Here is a 19,231-nt window from a genome sequence, read left to right as displayed (position 1 = left end):
TTTCTCCTAATTCTCTTAAAGAGTACAACCCCCCTCCCTCTGTTTTCACTCCCTTTGTTAGGGGTATATCGTTGCTCGGTTCCTTTTTTATTTCATTTGATTTATTATTCTTTTCTCCTCCCTCTTGTTCGTTCCCCGTGTTCTTTGGGTCTTCACTCCCCTTTTTCCCATCCTCTCCTTCCTCCTTAATCTCTTTTTCTTCCGGTATTTCCCCCACAGTGAACATTCCATTTGGTCCTGGTCTGGACCCTTGGAACATCCTCCATAAGTTAAACACCTCCACGTGGTTTGCCAACTTCTTCTCTTTGTATGTATTATGCAGATGGTTTAATAGTGAATGTTGGGCATATGGATCGAAGCTACCATTAGGCGGCCATGGTGTTATCATTTTGTTGTCCGTTCCCTGTGTCCATTCTATACTATACTTAATCAGTTTCTCCCTATGGGGTGACAGTGTGGTACATATGTGTTGTAGTGGGGTAGTGAGGGTGTTCCCCCACCCTCCCGATCCTGTCCCGTGTGACATAGTAGCGCTCCACTTGTTACCCTTCCCCTATTTGGTAGCGGTTATCTCACTAGCAGTTTACAATATACAGCCTTATATCGTTACCTGGCCCCGTAAGTTTGGGGACTTGCGATAGTCCGCTAAGGAAAATTATTAAAAATATAGTATTTACATTTGTATATTTTCTTCTTTCTTTCTTCCTTTACACGACACCCTTATGGCCCCCTGCGGCCGAGGCGCACGTAGCCCCCTGCGGCTGCGTACCCCTTATGACGTTCTTATACAGTCGTCCTATTTTCACTTGCCCTCCTTCTTCTACACTTGCCGTGGCCGGCGTTCTCCATGCGCCGCCACGTCCCCCGTTTTGCCTTTCCTTGATCAATTCATTACCGTTTATCTCCGTTTCCACTCCCTTACCACAGTTCTCTTTCCCACCACCCTCAGAAGGAAAGATGCCTTGTGCTCGGGATATCCTATGAAAGCCCTATTGGCGACGTCACCGATCTCTTCGAGCTACTGGTAAGTTCTTCATATATTCTTTAAGTTCAAAATACACTTGCAATCTACCCCCGTTAACCTCACAGCTGTCTTCCTGTCACTCCTGGAACAAGGTAATCAATAATATAATCGGACTGCGCACACTGCGTCGCCTCGCGTGTGATACGCCCCTCGACAGGAGGGCTTAACCAGCCAATTATCTTCCGTATTGGGCAACTGACTAGCTACCGCCTACAGGGAAACGTCATCTACCTATCGAGTTTCTTGCTCGAACAATAGGGATCCTCATCTACTCATTGATCAATAAATGCCAAATCGTAGGAAACCACACACACACACACACTTACACGTAGTCGCGACCTAGGCCAATCAGTGTCTACGAGCGGCCGCACGTGATGTTTTCGTGCTGCGCCCCCCTCTCTCGCGTAACGTAACCGACTGCTCTCGCACTCGTTCGGCTACCATTCATTTCATTGCCAACACTAAATTGTCAAAACCTTCGCCGCGCACCTGTGCAACACCTCCCACCTCCCGTATTTAATTCCTCCCCCCTCCCTCACAATTTCACATTGCTTGTTGTGCGTGGCATGCTCACCAAGTTCTCCTGATGCGGGGCCGCTCGACTGCGTGCACCCCTCCAAGCGGCTCGCCACCTCCCCTCGTCTGGACCACGTCTGGACACTCGCCAACCACGGGCGGGATACTTCTCAACCGGCTCCCGAAGGCCAATATCCGGATTGCGCTGTCCGGCCTTCTCGCAGTTCCGCGATGGTCCTGTAGTCCTCAGAAGGGGGCAACGGCAGAGGGGGCCGCGCCGCCGGGCCTCCTCGCAACGGTAGTACCGGGAAAAAAGTAAAAATAAAAAAGCAGATCTTAAACAGATCTCAGCAGTGCCTCCAACTTGTCGGGGGGAAATTCTGCCGGGGTCGGCCGGGCCGTCCACAGACCTCCGGGCAGGGAGGCCCCAACTCCTCCCGTATATCCCAAAAGAGATAGAGTATGAGACACACGCAAGAAGCAAGGTGACTCTGCTGTTTATTAGACAAACGGCAGGGATGGGTCAAGGAGCGTACACGTCCGTCCTGACACACACACAATCGTGGGGCTCGCAGGCCCTTTTTACCTTAGTATGACGCGCTACTTGCGTCACTTGGAAAGTTTAGTAAAAAACCTATCTCCACTCTGGATTGGTTACTCGAGTGGTAGGGTTAGTATAGCGCACATATAGAGAACGGTGTTAGTGGTTGAGGGTTAGTCAGGTGGTATACCTGGGCTGTCCCTTCAATTTGATACATGAAAATTGTTACATGAAGACCTCTGAGGATTGGTCAATGTTAATGGCGTCAGTGATAAGAGCCCCATGTTCTAATTGGTCCGCTCGCGAGCCTCCCAGTCTGGGACTATCGCTGTTCCCAGCTCGCGGTGCACCTGTAATTTGCAACAATGTTTTAATATGGGTAGGTGTAAACAATGTGAGGATTTATTCATATGTTGGGAGGTCGACTACTCCCACTGCTGCAGATGTCCAATGAGTCTTTTAATTGTATCTGCCTGTGTCTTGAAACGTGGGATTCAGGCGTCTCCTTCCTCCTGGGCTTGGCATCTTGTCAGGTTTGGCTCTGTCACGTGAGGTGGGACCGTGTTTGAGGCAAAATTCAACATAATTAATATTGTTTTTCCTACTGTGTGCCTGGTTTATCTTGCAGGTGTGACCTTGGCGTTGGCTTGCAGCGTGCGAGATTGCAACATCGTGCCCTTGGCGGTGTGCTTTCGCCGGGCTCATTCTGCAGGGTCAGCAACCCAGTTCTTGCTCATTCAATGTTCATGGAAGCTTTTGCTTGCGGCCTACTTGGGCCTGGTGCATAGGTGGAACCGTTTGATGCAGAGCGCTTTAGGTTACGATATCATATTGCTCTATCCTCAGTATCGTGTCTCCGTTATATTCTTCATTATGGTACATGGTTCTTAGAAGAAGCGTGAGCAAGCCTTTTTAGATAAGTTCATGATGCGTCTTGCGTTTCTGCATTTTGAGAGCCTATGTGGAAAATAATAAAGATGCACGTTCATGAGTATGTCTGTCGCCTACGTCATAGCACTGAGTATATTCTTCGTGTGGATTGGTGTGGGAGTGTCCGGTGTGTATATTTGCACAGGTGTGCTGACCGTTGGCTAGGTCGTCATGGCATCTCTAACGACGTGTAGGTCTAGTCGAGTTGATCCGTGCCGCAGGTGTCGCATGGACAGGGCGGGCTGCTGGGCAGGTAGATGGGCACATCCGTATGTTCCTGTACCAGGGTATTTGGTCGTCTGGTAGATAGGCAAACTCCTCTCGTGGCGGGTGTCTAGGCCGTGATCCTCTAGGCCAAGCGCAAGAGGGGAAGGGCGGGAGCCTGGTCTTCCATTCTCCCACTTCAGTGGGCTCTCAAGAAACCAGAATATCTGATGGACCCTCAAGAAAGCCAAAGCTGTGGTGGATCTTGAGAAACCAGAGCCTGCGGTAGGCTCCTGGACTTGTATATTATCACTAGCTGGGGATCAGACAAAAATTATTACAGCCTAAAAATCCTGGCCTTGAAAGACAGGTAATAATTTAATTGTTATCTGAATTGGAGGGATTGCCACAGATCATGATGGAAACGCAATGGACCCTTGGACCTTCCCTGAGCTTTGAGTTGCTTTGTGCCAACCATTGTGAAACTGTGATTGACTTTGTATGAAACTCTCAAAGTGAAAATGCCCTGACCATGAATTGCCGTAGGTTAGAGAACCAAGACTCAGGACCATAGTACTACCTTGGACTAGTATATTGTAATATACCTGTCACTGAATTACATTTTCCTTGAACCTCAGCACTGTTTTGTTAAAACAACCCCTGTTAGATGCTATAGGCCTTTCTTTAACCTTTATATTTAGCATTGTAAAAACGATTTCAACAACATGTAACACTTCACTAAACAATATGCTTTTTGAATGACATTATATCCTTATATCATGTTAGCTAATCTGAGAGACAACCAGAATGTTTTTCTTTCAAAAATGTAATTAGGTAAAGCAAAGAAATGTCTGTGTTTGTGCATCCATATTGCATGAAGGACATGCAGATATATGCACATCATATTTTAGTATTTTGAAAGGCAATGATATATAGGTCTTATGATTGTCATTACCAGTAAAAATTGCACAAATAGCATTTTGTACTTTTTACATTTAATCTCAAAATTGTCAACTTAGTCTGAAATCTGGGTAAACCTATGATGTGTATTTATGCAGTGCTCACCTCTCTTGAGAAAAGAAATGCAGTGTCAGCTTTCTGTAGAGTATGCAGCATTACTAATAAGTGGCTAGGCAAATTAAAAAATATGAATGGACACAGCTGTGTTTATGCAGAAAAAAAGGTTTGTATGCAAAGTGCAAGACAGATAAGCTAAATACATTCCAAATTCAGGACTTACACTGGACTATTTTTTAAAGATTAAGCTGGATAGTCTCCCTGGAATGGCAGTGATGGATGAATGGCCGGCAAGTAATGGCAACTTTAGAGGAACAGATGGCTTAACAATCCCTGAACCTTGACCTGGCTTAACAATAAGGCTACTGGTAAAATGTTCATCTGTGTATTAAAGAGCCTATTAACATGATTAATTTATTTCACAGAATCTCTCAGTAGATGTTTTCTGTTAATGTTAAGACAAAACATATAATGTGCAGTATTGGAAAACAAATAATGAAATATAATAATGTATTGCAAATCAATATGCTGACAAATACAATCACCTAGGCATTGAGCTGAACCAACAGAGGGGTTACAAGGTTTGTATTGCATCTCGAGAGACGAAAGCAGCTCAACTGATGCCTCTCATTCACCAGTTTGTGAGAAGAACTGGGGGTTTTTCGTATGAGGGTGCATGTAGACGGTATCTGCAATGTTTTATGCAAGCTATTCTCTATGGGTTAGAAAGTCTTACAATTATGGATGTAACGTGGCTACAGCACATCAAAGGGAGTTTTTGTAGTAAACTATTGGGACTCCCCACTGGTGTCCCTATAGCTATCATTCGTTTGGAGCTGGGAATCATTTCCCTGCACTCGCTGGTCTTGAAGAAACATGCCCTTTTGTACCTTAAAATGAAGTACAGCTTGGAGGAACATTTGCTACATTTACTGGGTTGTCATCTTTTAAAAGCTGAAGGAACCACTAAATATGAGACTCCATTAGCAACTTTTTTTAAACTATAGAATGGAAACCAAATTGGGATAATGAGTACCATAATGTAGCGAGGTCTTTGGAGAGTAAGATTGATTTATGGGACTGGCGTGAAAATGTTTTACATCTGACTACACTAAAGAGCTATGTGTTTGTGACTGAGATGGTTTATACATTTAAGAAACCACAAGCGTATTTGGTCATTTGTCCTTGTAGACATTTTAGGAGATTTGTACTCCTGCTCCGCATACATTGATTGCCAGTACTCGCTGTAGTGGGCCTGCACTGTCGATCTCAATAATGGAAAGGACTTGTCGAATCTTCCAGAAAACCCAGAAGTTGGAAACCCCAAAGCACATTCTCACTGAGTGCTGTGCCTTGGGTCCCACATATATGAATTACTTTGGTGAATATGTACGTAACCTTGATACAATTAAGGGTTCCTCCTTTTGGAAGCATTGTCTAAACACTAAGAGCAAAACCCTACACATAGCCCTATATAAAGTATGGGTAAGGAGCATTTGAAAGATTAAAGGATCGTGGGTGTATGCTTACTGAGCAAATTGAATTAATTATTTTTTAAATGGGTTTTAAATGGCTTGTTTTAACAAGTGCTGAAGCTATGGTTAATGTACTATATGATTGAATTGTATGAGATATGAAGTTGAACTGTTGAATGAATTCTGTTAAATTAATTAATTGGAATTGTATATGTTTGATATGTTTCTAAGTTTTATATTAACAATGATAAGTGTGAAAGTGTTTAACTAAAACACATGAATAATAAAATTAAAATTATTGGCTCTAACTTTGAACCATCTGTTCTATTTACAAACCGAGACTTGAATTCAATTCAGCAGAGTGGTCTGGTCTCATGCATGTAAGGAGGGTATACTAAAATTAATGAATCATTGCAGTTATACAAACATGAAGGGTGTCTCTGAATTCAGAAATGGTTCCACTCTTATCTTTCTGCTTGTACCTTCTCGATCTCTTGGCTTAGTCAATCTTCATCTACCTTCTCTCTCCCTAACGGTGTACCACAAGGTTCAGTCTTAGGTCCCTTACTCTTTTCTCTCTATACTATCCCGCTATCCTCTATCATCTCTTCTTTCATAGTCTTCCATCATCTTTAAGCGGATGACTACAAGATCTTTCAATACTTTTTTTCGTTCAGCCCTGCATTGCAATCTAATCTTTGCAATGCACTTCTTCATGTCTTCTTGCTATTTAATCATGGATGGCAGCTCATTATCTTCATTTGAACCCTTCTAAAAAGTTTATCTTGTTTCTGTCTCCACTATCCCCCACCTCCAAACCATTCCATTTATTTCCCTATTGTAATTGTAATTGTTTATTTATACAGCGCTTAGACAGAGGTGGAGTGCTTCAAAGCGCTTCAAGACGGGTAGGGAACAAGGGGATACAGTAATCATTCCGAGGCCTTGAAGTTTCCAAATGATCAAACAGAACAACTAGCATACTAGGCCTGACAGCATTTCTCCTAGTGCAAGTGCATAAAGTGTTACAGTTGCGACCAAGCTAGGGAGGGGGGACTGAAAAAAAAGGGGGGAACAGGACAGACAAACATTCCTAGTCCTAGTACATTTAGGTCCTGCATGCGCACAGAGGGAGTTGCTGAGAAGGGGGGGGGGTGGGAGGGAGAAAACGCATCCAGTCCAACAAAGCCCTAGGTTAAGTGCAGAGAGGTTGCCTCACTCATGGAGCGTAAACTGAAAGTGCAGTAATGCTGAACATAGTGCAGTGGCCTGGAGGCAAGTGTAAAGACTGGCGGGGGGGCCTGGGATGTGTAGGGCTCTGGAGGAGAACCAGACAACCAGTCAGCAAAAACTGAACAGACTTAGGGAGGAGAAGGAGGAAGGAGGGTGGAGAGAAAAAAGAACAGAGGTTAGCAGGGGAGAGGGAGAGAGAAGGAGGAAGAGAAGAGGAAGGTCTTCAGGCATTTCCAGAACTTAAGGTGCTCTGACTCAAGATGGAGAGAGGCAGGGAGGCTGTTCCAGAGGGAGGCACCTGCAGAGGATAAAGATCTACCGCAAATCTGTGTTTGTGAAAGCAGCTCACCCGCACAGGGTTGGAAGAGAATGAGTGGCGGACTCTAGAGGGAGAACATTTAGGAAGAGAGCGTTGTAGATGGTGCGGGCCCTGGCCCCAGACAGCCTTGTGGATTATGCATAGGGTCTTGAACTTGATCCTTTCAGCCATGGGGAACCAGTGGAGGGATTTCAGCACTGGAGAGATGCGGTCCCTGGGTTTGAGGCCAAGGACAAGTCTCTTGTGGTTCTGTTCTGGACGAGTTGTAGAAGACTGAGAGTAGAAGTGGGAATATTGAGAAAGAGGCTGTTGCAACAGTCCAGCCTAGAGAGAACCAGGGCTCTCGAGGTGGTGAGCCTCTTGGGAAAGTGAGAAACGGTATAATACCTCTGAGGTTGTGCAGTTGGTAGTGGGACTTTTTGGAGATGTCTGAGATGTGAGAAGAGAAGGAGAGAGTGGAGTCGAAGATGACCCCAAAATGACCCTCATTTTCTATTGCACCTTCCTCTGCTGCCTGTAACCTGGGCATTATATTCAATCCTTCCTTATCCTTCTGTGCACATATCTCCACTATTTCTCGGTCCTGTAATTTTCAGCTTTAAAATATGCATGAGGCTTGCCAATTTCATACCACTCAATAAATGAAGTCTTTACTTTTCTCATTTGTATTTTACCAACTCTTCTATTGTTTCTCTATTCTGCTTCGCAGCCCTGTCTACAGACTTGCCCGCCCTTTGTTTAATTTACAATTCTTCTATCCACCTACTTTTCCATTTGTCTCCCTGTGAATCTATTTCTCCTGTTCTACTTTGACTCCACTGGCTTTTCACTTTATCTTTTGTCCACTCTTACTTTTTTTCTCTGTATTGTTTTTAAATGTCTTTATAGTCTTGCTCATCACTATCTTTCTTATCTTGTTTCTTTCTATACAGTGCCTCATTCTCTCAGGTCCTAGTCTCACTTTCTTTTGCATGTTCCCCATCCCCCTTGTTCATCATCTCGCTTTTGCTCATTCTCTCCGCTAGCCCCAAATTACTGGAATGCTCTCTTCTTATCTCTTCGGTCTATCTCTACCGCCCCCTTTTTAAAAACTCATCTTAAGGAAAACCTTCTTTCTTCCGAAATGAGATGTTTTGAATCATTATCACCTCGCTGTACTGGTCCTTGTTTGTTCAGCACTTTGGCATAAAGCGGTATAAAAATACAAAACTTTGTTCTGATTCTAAATATATAGGTCTCATTAATGGCACAGGTCCATACAAGAAATTGAAAGGGAAAGCATATTACAGTCCAATTTCATTAAATTCCTGAGGGGAGGGCAAGCTCACAGATAAATACACCCCATTATAGCATGATAAAATACATTGGGCCAATCAAGCAAAGAATTAGGTTCTAGTGGATGTGAGTAAGAGAAGGAAACCTTTCACAGGCTCCGTCCACTGCATGGGTGCTGCATGGGTGGAGTTTGCTGAGTATTTACCGGTAAACACATTTTAAGAGGGTAGGGTTATTAGTAAAGCAGCAAAGGGAGATATTTTTTTCCGATAGGAGAACAATTGATTCTGTTTCCACTTTGATGTTGCAAATGGAAACCTTCTTAAGGAGGCCTTTTCCTGAGGGAACTGAATGCAGAAGCCTTTACAGAAGGCAGAATCAAATTGCCTGAGAGGCATTTCTAAACAGGGGAATGGACTGAAAGGGAGAGCACCTAGTACAGTAGTCTTGAGCTGCTGATGCCCCTACCTTCCCTGGGCATTTGAAAGACAAACCAAAAGTGAGTACAATAACCCCAGAGCATTGTGATAAATATCCCAAGAATTAATAAAATTCCAGATAACTGTTGAAAATATATGGTGCGAGAACTCTTTCTGGGGAAAGGTACTATCATTGCCGAGGGGCACACCAACAGCTTGTATTCGTTATGAACTTGGATTAACCTCAATCAATGCGAAGGTAATGTGGAACATGCTGTCAATCTACAGGAAGGGCTTGGGAGCAGATGACTTACCACAATATAGAATCCTCCGAAGTGACAATGGATCATCTAAAGCATCTGTTCTGCAAATGTGGAAACAATCTTGCAGGAATATCCTTATCCAGCTCCAAACTGATCAAGTTACACTTCTACAGAACCCAGACGCTGTTAAAAAAAACTGTGGGAGCAGGATTGGTGTGAAAATCAAGACCAAAGAGCAACACACAGATGCATGAATGAAAATGCGACGGAAGAAAGGGCTTATAACACCTTGCCAAAATACCTTCAATTATTTCCATGCTTCAAAAGAAGATTCTATTATCTTAAATTTCGGATGAACCTGTACAAAACTAAAACAATTCTAAAGATGCAAAGTAAAGTTAAAGACGCTGCGGAGGATTGTAGATTCTGTAAAAAAAAAGAAAGAAACGCTGAAACATCTAGTCCTCTTCTGTGAAAATCTAAGAGGTCTAAGAACGCCTTTCTTGGGTCTTGAAATTCACAAGAGGCCGACCTTAGACGGTGAAGATTGGTGGAATGTGTTCTCTGTAGGCTCAGACCTCAAAATTGTTATTGCTTTAACATTCTTTCTAGAGAAATTAGAACTGTTAATGTTACAGTCACCTGTCACGGAGCATATATAGGTATCAGAACAACTGGAAGGAATACAGCTTATCCTTGTAGAGTTACTCGTACAATTGAGTCACTAACTTAATGACAGTATGGGTCGTACAAATTATAATCTGGTGTCAAATGATTTACCCCATATGCGTGTTGTTCTTAATATGTTGTTTCCGTTTATCTTGTGTTACGGTTTTAATGTTGTTTTGCTTCTCTCTTGTTTTGTTTTTTTTCTTTTTTCCCCGCTTCTTTTCTTTTTCTGTTAATTGATGTTGAAGGTCTGAGTTTGAAATGTATTCTTAAATTCGCTTATTTTTAAAAGTTCGTAATGAACTAAATAAAAAAAAATTAAAAAAAATATTTTGGCAGAACCTTGTTTACAAGCTTTATTCCTGAAATGGTATCTGAGCCTGTAAATTAAACTTTGTGGAAGTATATTTAAAATCGATTGCACTAGAATCCAAACTTGCACTTGGCATATTATTCTGTGTCAGAAACCAATTAATAATTAATCACTGAGTTTTCACAGGAGCACAATATAACTGGTTTTGTTAGCATTTCATACAATGTTACACACATATTTCAGGGATTGATACACTACTTGACTTGTATAAACCATAGTTTACATAAAATAAAATTAATGAATTGCATTTTTAGCACTCAAAGTTGAATAGAAAGGAAGTTAGTGTCCACCTTCAATCCCGATAAAATAACGTTATGCAGAAATAGAAAGCATGGGCGAATCCTAATGCCAATTAAAGTAAACTATCTGATTCCTTGTCTATTTTAATTTTATAATCTCATGCTTGCATGACCTTTAATGTATCAAGATGAAAACTTCTACCTTAAACCCTACACATTATAATATGTGTAACCAAGTGATCCCTACCAAACATGTTTGCATTTGTGTATACAAGCTAATAAACAATGGTGTCCAACCTTTTAAGAGTTGATTCAGCCCTCATAAAAAATGTTAGTATTTTTCTCTGATGGCAACACATGTTTTTTTTTTTTTTTTTTAAATCCGACCACCGATGACAATTTGCATGTTTATACTGAAGAGGATTCTATACTTTTGTCTAAAATAACTATTCATCATTGATTTTATACATATGGATTTTTGGGTTTATTGTGAATGTAAACATTAGTGAGATAATTGCAGGCAGGTTGTGTTTGTTTTGTTGTGGACAAGCTGCCTGTATTTGTGTGTTTTATTGTGAGAGAGTTCCCCAACACCATAGGTTATCTGAGTACCTTTACTTTCCTGATTTATAATTTTAAAAGAAAATTAATTTTCAGATTAAAAACAGCCTGTTTCATGTCGAAGAGGTGGGATTGTTGTGTTGGGGGTATTAGACCAGAAATATTTATTTGTAAAAAAAGAATAAAACATGAGATAGAAGTCATCAGAACACTAATAAAATGATAGTTGTACAAACAGTAGCCTGTTTGTCTAGAGGCTTCTGTTGATCCATTGGCCTGCGACAGATGGATCTTGACGTTTTTCGCACATGCTGCCATGAAAAAATAACTTGTGAATAGGTATTGCAGCTTCTTCTGTTTGTGTTCAGACTTTAGGCCAAATGTACAAACCCATATGGTAGCTAGGCCCTCAGGTGTATTGGCCGAGAGTACCTCACAGCCTGTGTTTTGTCATATGGTGAATCATGTATTGTCAGTCAAGTTGTGTCAGATGCACGTCAACACCCATTTACCTGCAACCATTGACAAAACTAATTGTTATTTATTGTATTTATTTATTTATTTGTATAAAGGAATGAACAAAGCTTTTCTGATCACAAAAGAACGTAGAATAGATAAGAAATCAGATTTGACGGGAGGCAGTGAGATTCTTACAATGGGGTGAGTTTGAGTGCCATTCTGACCCGGTTGTGGAGGGGAGTAAATGGAACAGTCAACAGGGACAATACATGGTGGACTTACAAAGATTAAGGACAATCAACATTAGACATTTTTAAATGTAGGTATGTTGGCTAGTTTAGGGATGTGACCATGATGGGTGAAGTGCTAGAGTGGAGGCAGAGAAAGGGAGGGACAGAGGCAGGTTAAAGACATGGGAAAAATGTTAGCTAGAAGGCAGATGAGCGGTAGGTTAAGAGGGTAACCCAGAGGTGAGAAAGTAGGCTTTCAGTTTGGTTTTGAACAAACTGCTGTGGACTGTTTCTCAGATGTCCTGGGGGAGAGAATTCCATGCATGTGTCAAGTACCTGGTCACGTCGATGCCGGGCTCCTGATCTGGATTGGTGTTCCTGACTGACCTATTCTTCACAGGAAGTTCAGTGTGGCAAATGTGGAGCAGGAATCTGCCCCTTGGCACCCCGAACCCTCCTGGATGGGAACTCTGAGCGGGTTGCTAGGAACGGACTCCCTACACCATGATGTACATCTCTAGATTTACGTGTTATAATGACAGCGACAGGCGCTCTACCGGGGAGCCGGATGTTCCAAGCAAGATGGTGCTGCAGGAAGGGCTCAGGTAGAGCCGGCAAAGGAGGGTGGGGGCCTTAAAGAAATGACACACCTACTGATAGGAGCTGGAGATGAAGCCAATTATAACAAGAAAGTTCCTAACTAGAACAAACTTTTCTGCAAACGTTTTGGCAATAATTTCCTCATGAAACACTAAAACTCTGTTATTTCCAGCAGCCTCTTAACATGCTCTATATGTGTAACCCATGTATTCCTTTTAGGCAACAGACAAGCATCTGTTTATTGCATTTTTGGTTATTTATTTTCTTAAAGACTCAATGGTACTCAAAGTTATTAATGAACAACACTAGTGCAAAAAAATACAATGTGCAAATGAGCAAAAATAATTACAAATGTGAACAATAATTTAAAATCCTGTGCAAATGATGCAGTGTGACCAGGGGGCAAATCTATGCAGGTATATACAGATTCATTTACTTGTGCAAATAGTGCATAGTGCAAAACATATAGAATTGTAAACAACAAAATGATGAACAACAAAATTGCAAATGCATATACAGATGACGCAGTTAACCAGAGGTCAGAACAATGATTAGCATCCGAAAGTGTTTTTAATTGCTAGCATGTCTCTGAGCTCGTGTACATCTAATGTTCAACTGCTGACCTTGTGATTTCAAAATATCACACTGTATCTGTTGGTGTGATCAGTTACATAAATACATTTTGTGCATCACTCATGATTTGGTTTCTGCAGGTACAACCAGGCCTAATCCCTCCAGGGCTTATTTGTCTTCATACATAAAGCTGTGTAGTTGTCAACCATATTTCGGTGAAGTAGTCTGTGACCTGGGTGATATTCAGGGTCTTAGTCACCAATGATTGGAAATGGATGGATCAATGCAGGTGGTGAAGACAGGTAGTGTCAGATGGATGGGCGAGAACACTTGCTTCCAAGAGACGTTTCAGTGATCAAATAATTGATTCGCCTTCCGCAGGATTGGGAATGTAGGTGACCCTGGGCCTCATTTCACGGATTGCGGTAAGATACCGCCTTAACCGGCATGGCACTATTAACGTGTCCGCCTTGGCAAGAGGCCGCTAATTGCGTGCCATTACGAGTACGCGGACATGAGCAAAGTGCCATGCCGGTAATGATCCTACCGCCATGCCGCTAAAGACCCCGTAAAGACCCTTAGCGGCACCGACGAAAGCGCTGATAGCACTTCCGACCTCCAGCAACACGCAAATAGCGGTCACCGTAAAAATTGCAGAAACAGAAATAGCGTCATCGCACAGGAACGGGAAAGAGCACGGCAGCCATCTTTAAAAACACAAACCATAGAGGGCGCTAGAGAGCCGTCCAAGATGGCGGCCTCCCTGTGAGCTCCGTGAAGCTCCCCCGAGATCCTGATCAATCGCAGCCATCGTGATGGTGATATGAAGCCCTAACGCCAGCAACATTTAGACGAAGAGTTTACGAACCCAAATCTGCGTTTAATTTGCTTGTTATCTAATGCCTCGTCTCTAAACACACGGCGGAAAGGACCCTCCCCCTTCTCTTGCAGGCCTGAAGATGCAGCCTCTGCTCGGGTGCCGAGGGCCGGGGGAGCGGGAAGGCAGCCGGCTGTGAGGAGCCTGCCTCCCGATTGCAACATCCGAGCGGCGCCCACTTCAGGATAAGATCCGAGACCGCTGGATGGGCCCTGCGGTCACCGCTGCAGCCGGGTGCGGCTTGAGAAGAGCGAGCGGCCCAACACCGGCACCAGGAAGTACGTAGAGGCAACCGGCCGCGACCTGCAGGAGCCCAGGTACTAGCGTCCTGCGCACCCCTAAGCCGCATACACACGCACGGCAGGCAGGCTGAATATCCCAATCTCCCCTGTGCGACAAGCAAGCAAGCGACAAGTCTCGAGGCTGCATCGGCCCGGAAGCCCGTTCCCTAAGAACAGGAGAGCTGCGGAGGGGGTCCCGAGGCGCAACACCGGTGCGCACCTCGGAGGGGACAGCGAGGAATACTCGGCAGCGAGCGGCTCCCCCGGACTCAAGCAACGAAGTATAGCGGGGAGGCCTGGTGGCCCTGGAGTTCTGAATATCCTACTGAGGTACTATATACAGTCTGGAGTCCCGAAAATCTGCCACAACGCCTCTGGGGACACAGCCGGCCCTATCCACAACAAGAATGGGGAAAACCGATAGATCACAGAGAAAGCTGACCTTTGAAAGCTGCTCCTCCACCAAAACGGGCCCCCAACAGAAGATCGCAATCCCCCACCCAGGACCCACTGCATGACGGAGAAGCAACGCAGGACTTCGACATCAGGGAAATACTACTCGATCTTAAAGCCAGAATAGGTGGCCTGGGAAGCAAACTGGATACACTCTGCTCCAAAGTAGACCAGCTCCAACACCGGTTGGACAAGCACGCTGACCGGCTGGATGCAGTCGAGCAGAGGGTCTCCAACCTTGACGACGGGGCGTCAGCCCTGACGACCAGAGTGTCCACACTCGAGACGCAAATAAGAGTGGTAATGGCCAAAAATGAGGACTTGGAAGGTCGCTCCTGGCGCAATAAAATAAGGATTGTCGGAGTCAGAGAGCACCAACCGACTTCCAAGATGGAGGACCACGTGGAGAAGATATGCACTGACTTGTTTGGCCCTGAGATCCTGTCCAAGCTCTTTGTAGTTGAAAGAGCCCACAGAATCCCCAACTCAAGACCTATCCCGGGAGCGAACCCGCGTCCCATCATAGCTAAGCTACTAAACTATAAGGATCGAGAGGCAATCCTCAGGGCCGCAAGGGACGGGGGACCTACTGTACAAGGGAGACAAGATACAGTTCTTCCCTGACTTTTCGCAAGCAGTCCAGACACAGAGACGGTCGTTGACAGCTGTGAAAAGCAGGCTGCTAGAAAACCAAATCCAATGTTCAATGCTATTCCCGGTGAAACTTTGCATCTAATTCGAGGGAAAAACTCAGTTTTTTAACACGCCTGAAGAAAGAAGCGACTACCTGGATCACGCTGGCTGCAGACCAGCCCAAAATAATGGTCTCCCACAAAGGGGACACCGACCAAGAAGAGAACCGCCATAACGTTACCTCCGGATGCAAAAACTAAACAAAGGCTTCCATTTTTCCATCAACGCAATAAATTCACCATCATAAAATAAAAGCGTAACAGTGGGAGGGAGCAAACCTCCTCTTGGAGGGCTACCAGCGCCCCTTGCACAGCAATGTTGACAGTTTGTTTTATTAGGGACTGTTCGTCGTGGGCCAGTTGGGGGTTGCCCACTCAAGGGAGGGATACGAGTTCAGTGCAGCCACCTTATACCCCGCACTCCCATTCCACAACAATCACGCTACACGAAGCAGTCCGATCACAAGCCAAGTCTTCCAGTCACTCATACGGATCAAGCCATCAGTTGAAATATCCAGACCTGTCAAACATGAACTCGCCGGATCTCTCTGATGACAGTGCCAACACTTAAAGTCGCCACTTGGAACATCCGTGGGGGCAACCAGCCAGCGAAAGCAAGGAGAATCTTCCAGTACCTCCGCAGACACAAAATCTACATTGCCATACTGCAGGAAACCCAACTCTTGCCACAGCCGGAACTGCACTGGGCCAAATCCTGGGGCTGTCACAGGTATTTCTCATCGTACTCTTTCTATGCTAGGGGAGTCGCAATCTTAATAGACTAGAGAACGAACTTTAGTGTAATTGACTCGCAGAAAGACTCTGAGGGGAGAGCTCTGCTGGTGAGGGGGATAATCGCAGGAAAGGAAGTAATAATTGTGAACTCCTACGCACCAAATACTGACAGCCCAAACAACTTCAACTGGGTGATGTCCCAACTAGGAAAGACCAATGCAGCAACATTATATGGGGAGCAGACCTTAATACACCAATTGATCCCAGACTTGATAAATCCCACAACACAGCGGGGAATCCGTCCAAAGCCAGCACTCAAGTTCGAGAGATCTGCTAGACTTTTGGCCTACCCAACACCTGGAGGCACCACAACCGAGACGCGAAGGACTACACATTTTACTCCACCGTCCATAACACTAGCTCCCGGATTGATTACATCTTGGCTTCCACCCACAGCCCATTCGAATGGGGGATGAGTCAAATTTTACCACGCACCTTGTCTGACCACTCAATGGTCACTCTCGAGGTCTGCCTAGCGAACACAGCAGTTCCCGGCCTTAACTGGAGATTCAAACCAGGCACACTTGCCGATGAAGTTTTCGCAGATGAACTGCACAAAGAAATAATGGCCTTCATCGAGACAAACGACTCGCCCAGTACCATCTGGGAAGCTCTAAAGTGCTTTGTCCGTGGCATATGCCTAGCTAAAGAAAATGGCTTATGAAAACGGATCTGCAAGGAGTTATCAGACAACGTCTGAAGACACTAGAGCTCCAGGTCCTCACAACCCCAAACCCGCACACCCAAGCCAAACTAAAGGAAGAACTTCTGAAGTTCAAGGAAAAGGGCCGAACGAGAGATAAAATTCTTGGGTCACTGTCGCCAGGTCCGACAATATGGGGAAGGACAGAAACCAGGTGCTTTGTTAGCCCGGCTGCTGTCGATGGACAGAACCCCGACTCCAGTTGAATGCATTAAAGACGATCAAGGGCAGCGAGTGTACAAGGAGGAGGACATTGCTCTCACATTTCGGAACTTCTATCAGAAACTGTACAGCTCCACAGATATCTCAGATCCCAAAGCTATACAAGAGTATCTCGATGACACCCAGTGGTACTGGGTGGAGGCAGACCTGCAAGAACCTCTGAACGCACCGCTGACTGAGGAGGAAATTCTGGAAGCAATAAAATCCCTCCCAAACTTGAAAGCACCAGGCCCAGATGGGCTCATTGGAGAGTTCTACAAAGCCCACGCGTCCATCCTCGCCCCACTCCTGCTTCAAGTTTATGAAGAAGCAATTGAACGTGGAAGCCTTCCTCCCACACTGCGCAAAGCCAATGTTATGGTGCTGCACGAAGCCAGCAAACCCGCAGATGACTGCGCATCCTACAGGCCAATCTCCTTGATCAACCTGGACAATAAAATCCTAGCCAAAATACTCGCATCAAGGCTCCTCCCTCTCATGCCGGCTTTGGTGATTGGAGACCAAGCCGGATTCATCCCAGGTTGCAGCACCACATACGGCATCAGGAGACTGTTCAGGGTCATTGAGGCCGTAGATCCAACGCTACAAGCAATTGCGGTAATGCTCGACGCCGAGAAGGCGTTTGACTCTGTAGAATGGCCATTCATAATGGCAGCGCTTAGGCAAATGGGCTTCGGCAGTTTCTTTATCAAGTTAGTATCCCTGCTATATAACGACCCACGGTCATATGTCACTATAGGAAACACTAGATCCACAAGCATATCATTAGAGCGGGGAACACGACAAGGTTGCCCGCTTTCGGCCCTGATATTCGCCTGTATCATGGAACCCATGGCTTCGAGATTATGAGAAAACCACCTGCACCGACGTATTAAACTGGGCCCCACAGGTTGATTGTCTCTCTCTATGCTGATGATGTCGTATTGTTCGTCAGTGACCCCCAAGAGAATCTTAACCTTGTAATGCACGAAGTGATAAGATTTGGCCAAATGTCAGGTCTCAAAATTAATCATTCCAAATCGGTAGTATTCCCCTTGACTCCCTATACAACTGAATTTATTGATGATCATGGTTTTAAATGGGAGCACTCAAAGGTGCGCTATTTGGGTATTTACATGTCACGTAACCATCATGAGATCTATAAAGATAATTATGTTGCCACATTAAACTCCCTGCAGGAACGCATACATAGGTGGAAATCGCTACCACTAACGCTTTGGGGTAGAACGTCCTTGACTAAAATGGTTGTTCTTCCTAAGCTTCTGTATCTATTCATAAACATGCCACTACTCCTCCCAAAATCCTTTCTCCAGAAAGTCAAGTCGGCAGTCCTAGAGCTAATATGGGCTGGTAAACTGGCTCGTGTCGCATACAACACACTAGTTCTACCGACGTCGAAAGGAGGTTTAGCGCTCCCAGACATAGAAAATTACTATTGGGCGACCCAGGCTCACTTCCTGAGCTTCTGGTATAGGACTCACTTTGTTCGCCCACACGTGCAGGTAGAACGAGCCCTGGTCTCGCCCGACTTGCTAAGTGTCGTCATCATAAGTCAGATCCCAGTTCCATACAGCACCCTCAACACAGTCTTGTCTACATACGCTATCTGGAAAAGATGGCGGCCAAATACAGAGTAGACGTAAGATTCTCCCCGCTATTGCCTATCATATTTATTCCTGGCATCCCCCTCATGAATGAAAAAGTATTCCTGATATGGGCTGACAAGGTTGATGTCCACTCCTTCAGAGACCTGTTCCCAGAGGGCACCTTTTTAACCCCACAAATGGCCAAAGATAGGGGCGGTGACACTTCCCTGGATGTATTCCGTTACTTTAGACTACGCCACACCTTACACAAAATATTCCCCTCATTTCCCAAAGAAACCCCTACATGGGAGTTATTGCATAACACGATTCAGGCGCAGGGGGGGAGGAGAGGTTAGTCTCCTTGCTATATAAATCCCTGGTGGTCGATATTGGGAAACCCAACCCTAAAACGCAGCTAAAATGGGAAACTGCCATTCAGGAGACAATACCCACGGAGGACTGGTCCTATATCCTATGTCAAACTCAAAAGGTTGCATTAAACACTCGCTATGAACTAATACACTTCAATTTTGTACACCAAACATGTTATATCCCAGTTAAAAAACACAAGCTTCACCCGGAAACGTCGCCCCAATGCGATAGATGAGCGGCGGCCCAGGCGGACTTCCTCCACCTAGCGTGGGACTGTCCTGGAATAAGTCACACCCCAACACACACCCATGCACGCATCACCACAGACAC

This window comes from Ambystoma mexicanum, chromosome 1q (genome assembly GCF_040938575.1).
Source record: "Ambystoma mexicanum isolate Mex_15411 chromosome 1q, UKY_AmexF1_1, whole genome shotgun sequence".
NCBI classification, from domain to species: Eukaryota; Metazoa; Chordata; class Amphibia; order Caudata; family Ambystomatidae; genus Ambystoma; species Ambystoma mexicanum.
Note: the sequence above shows the minus strand (reverse complement) of the source record.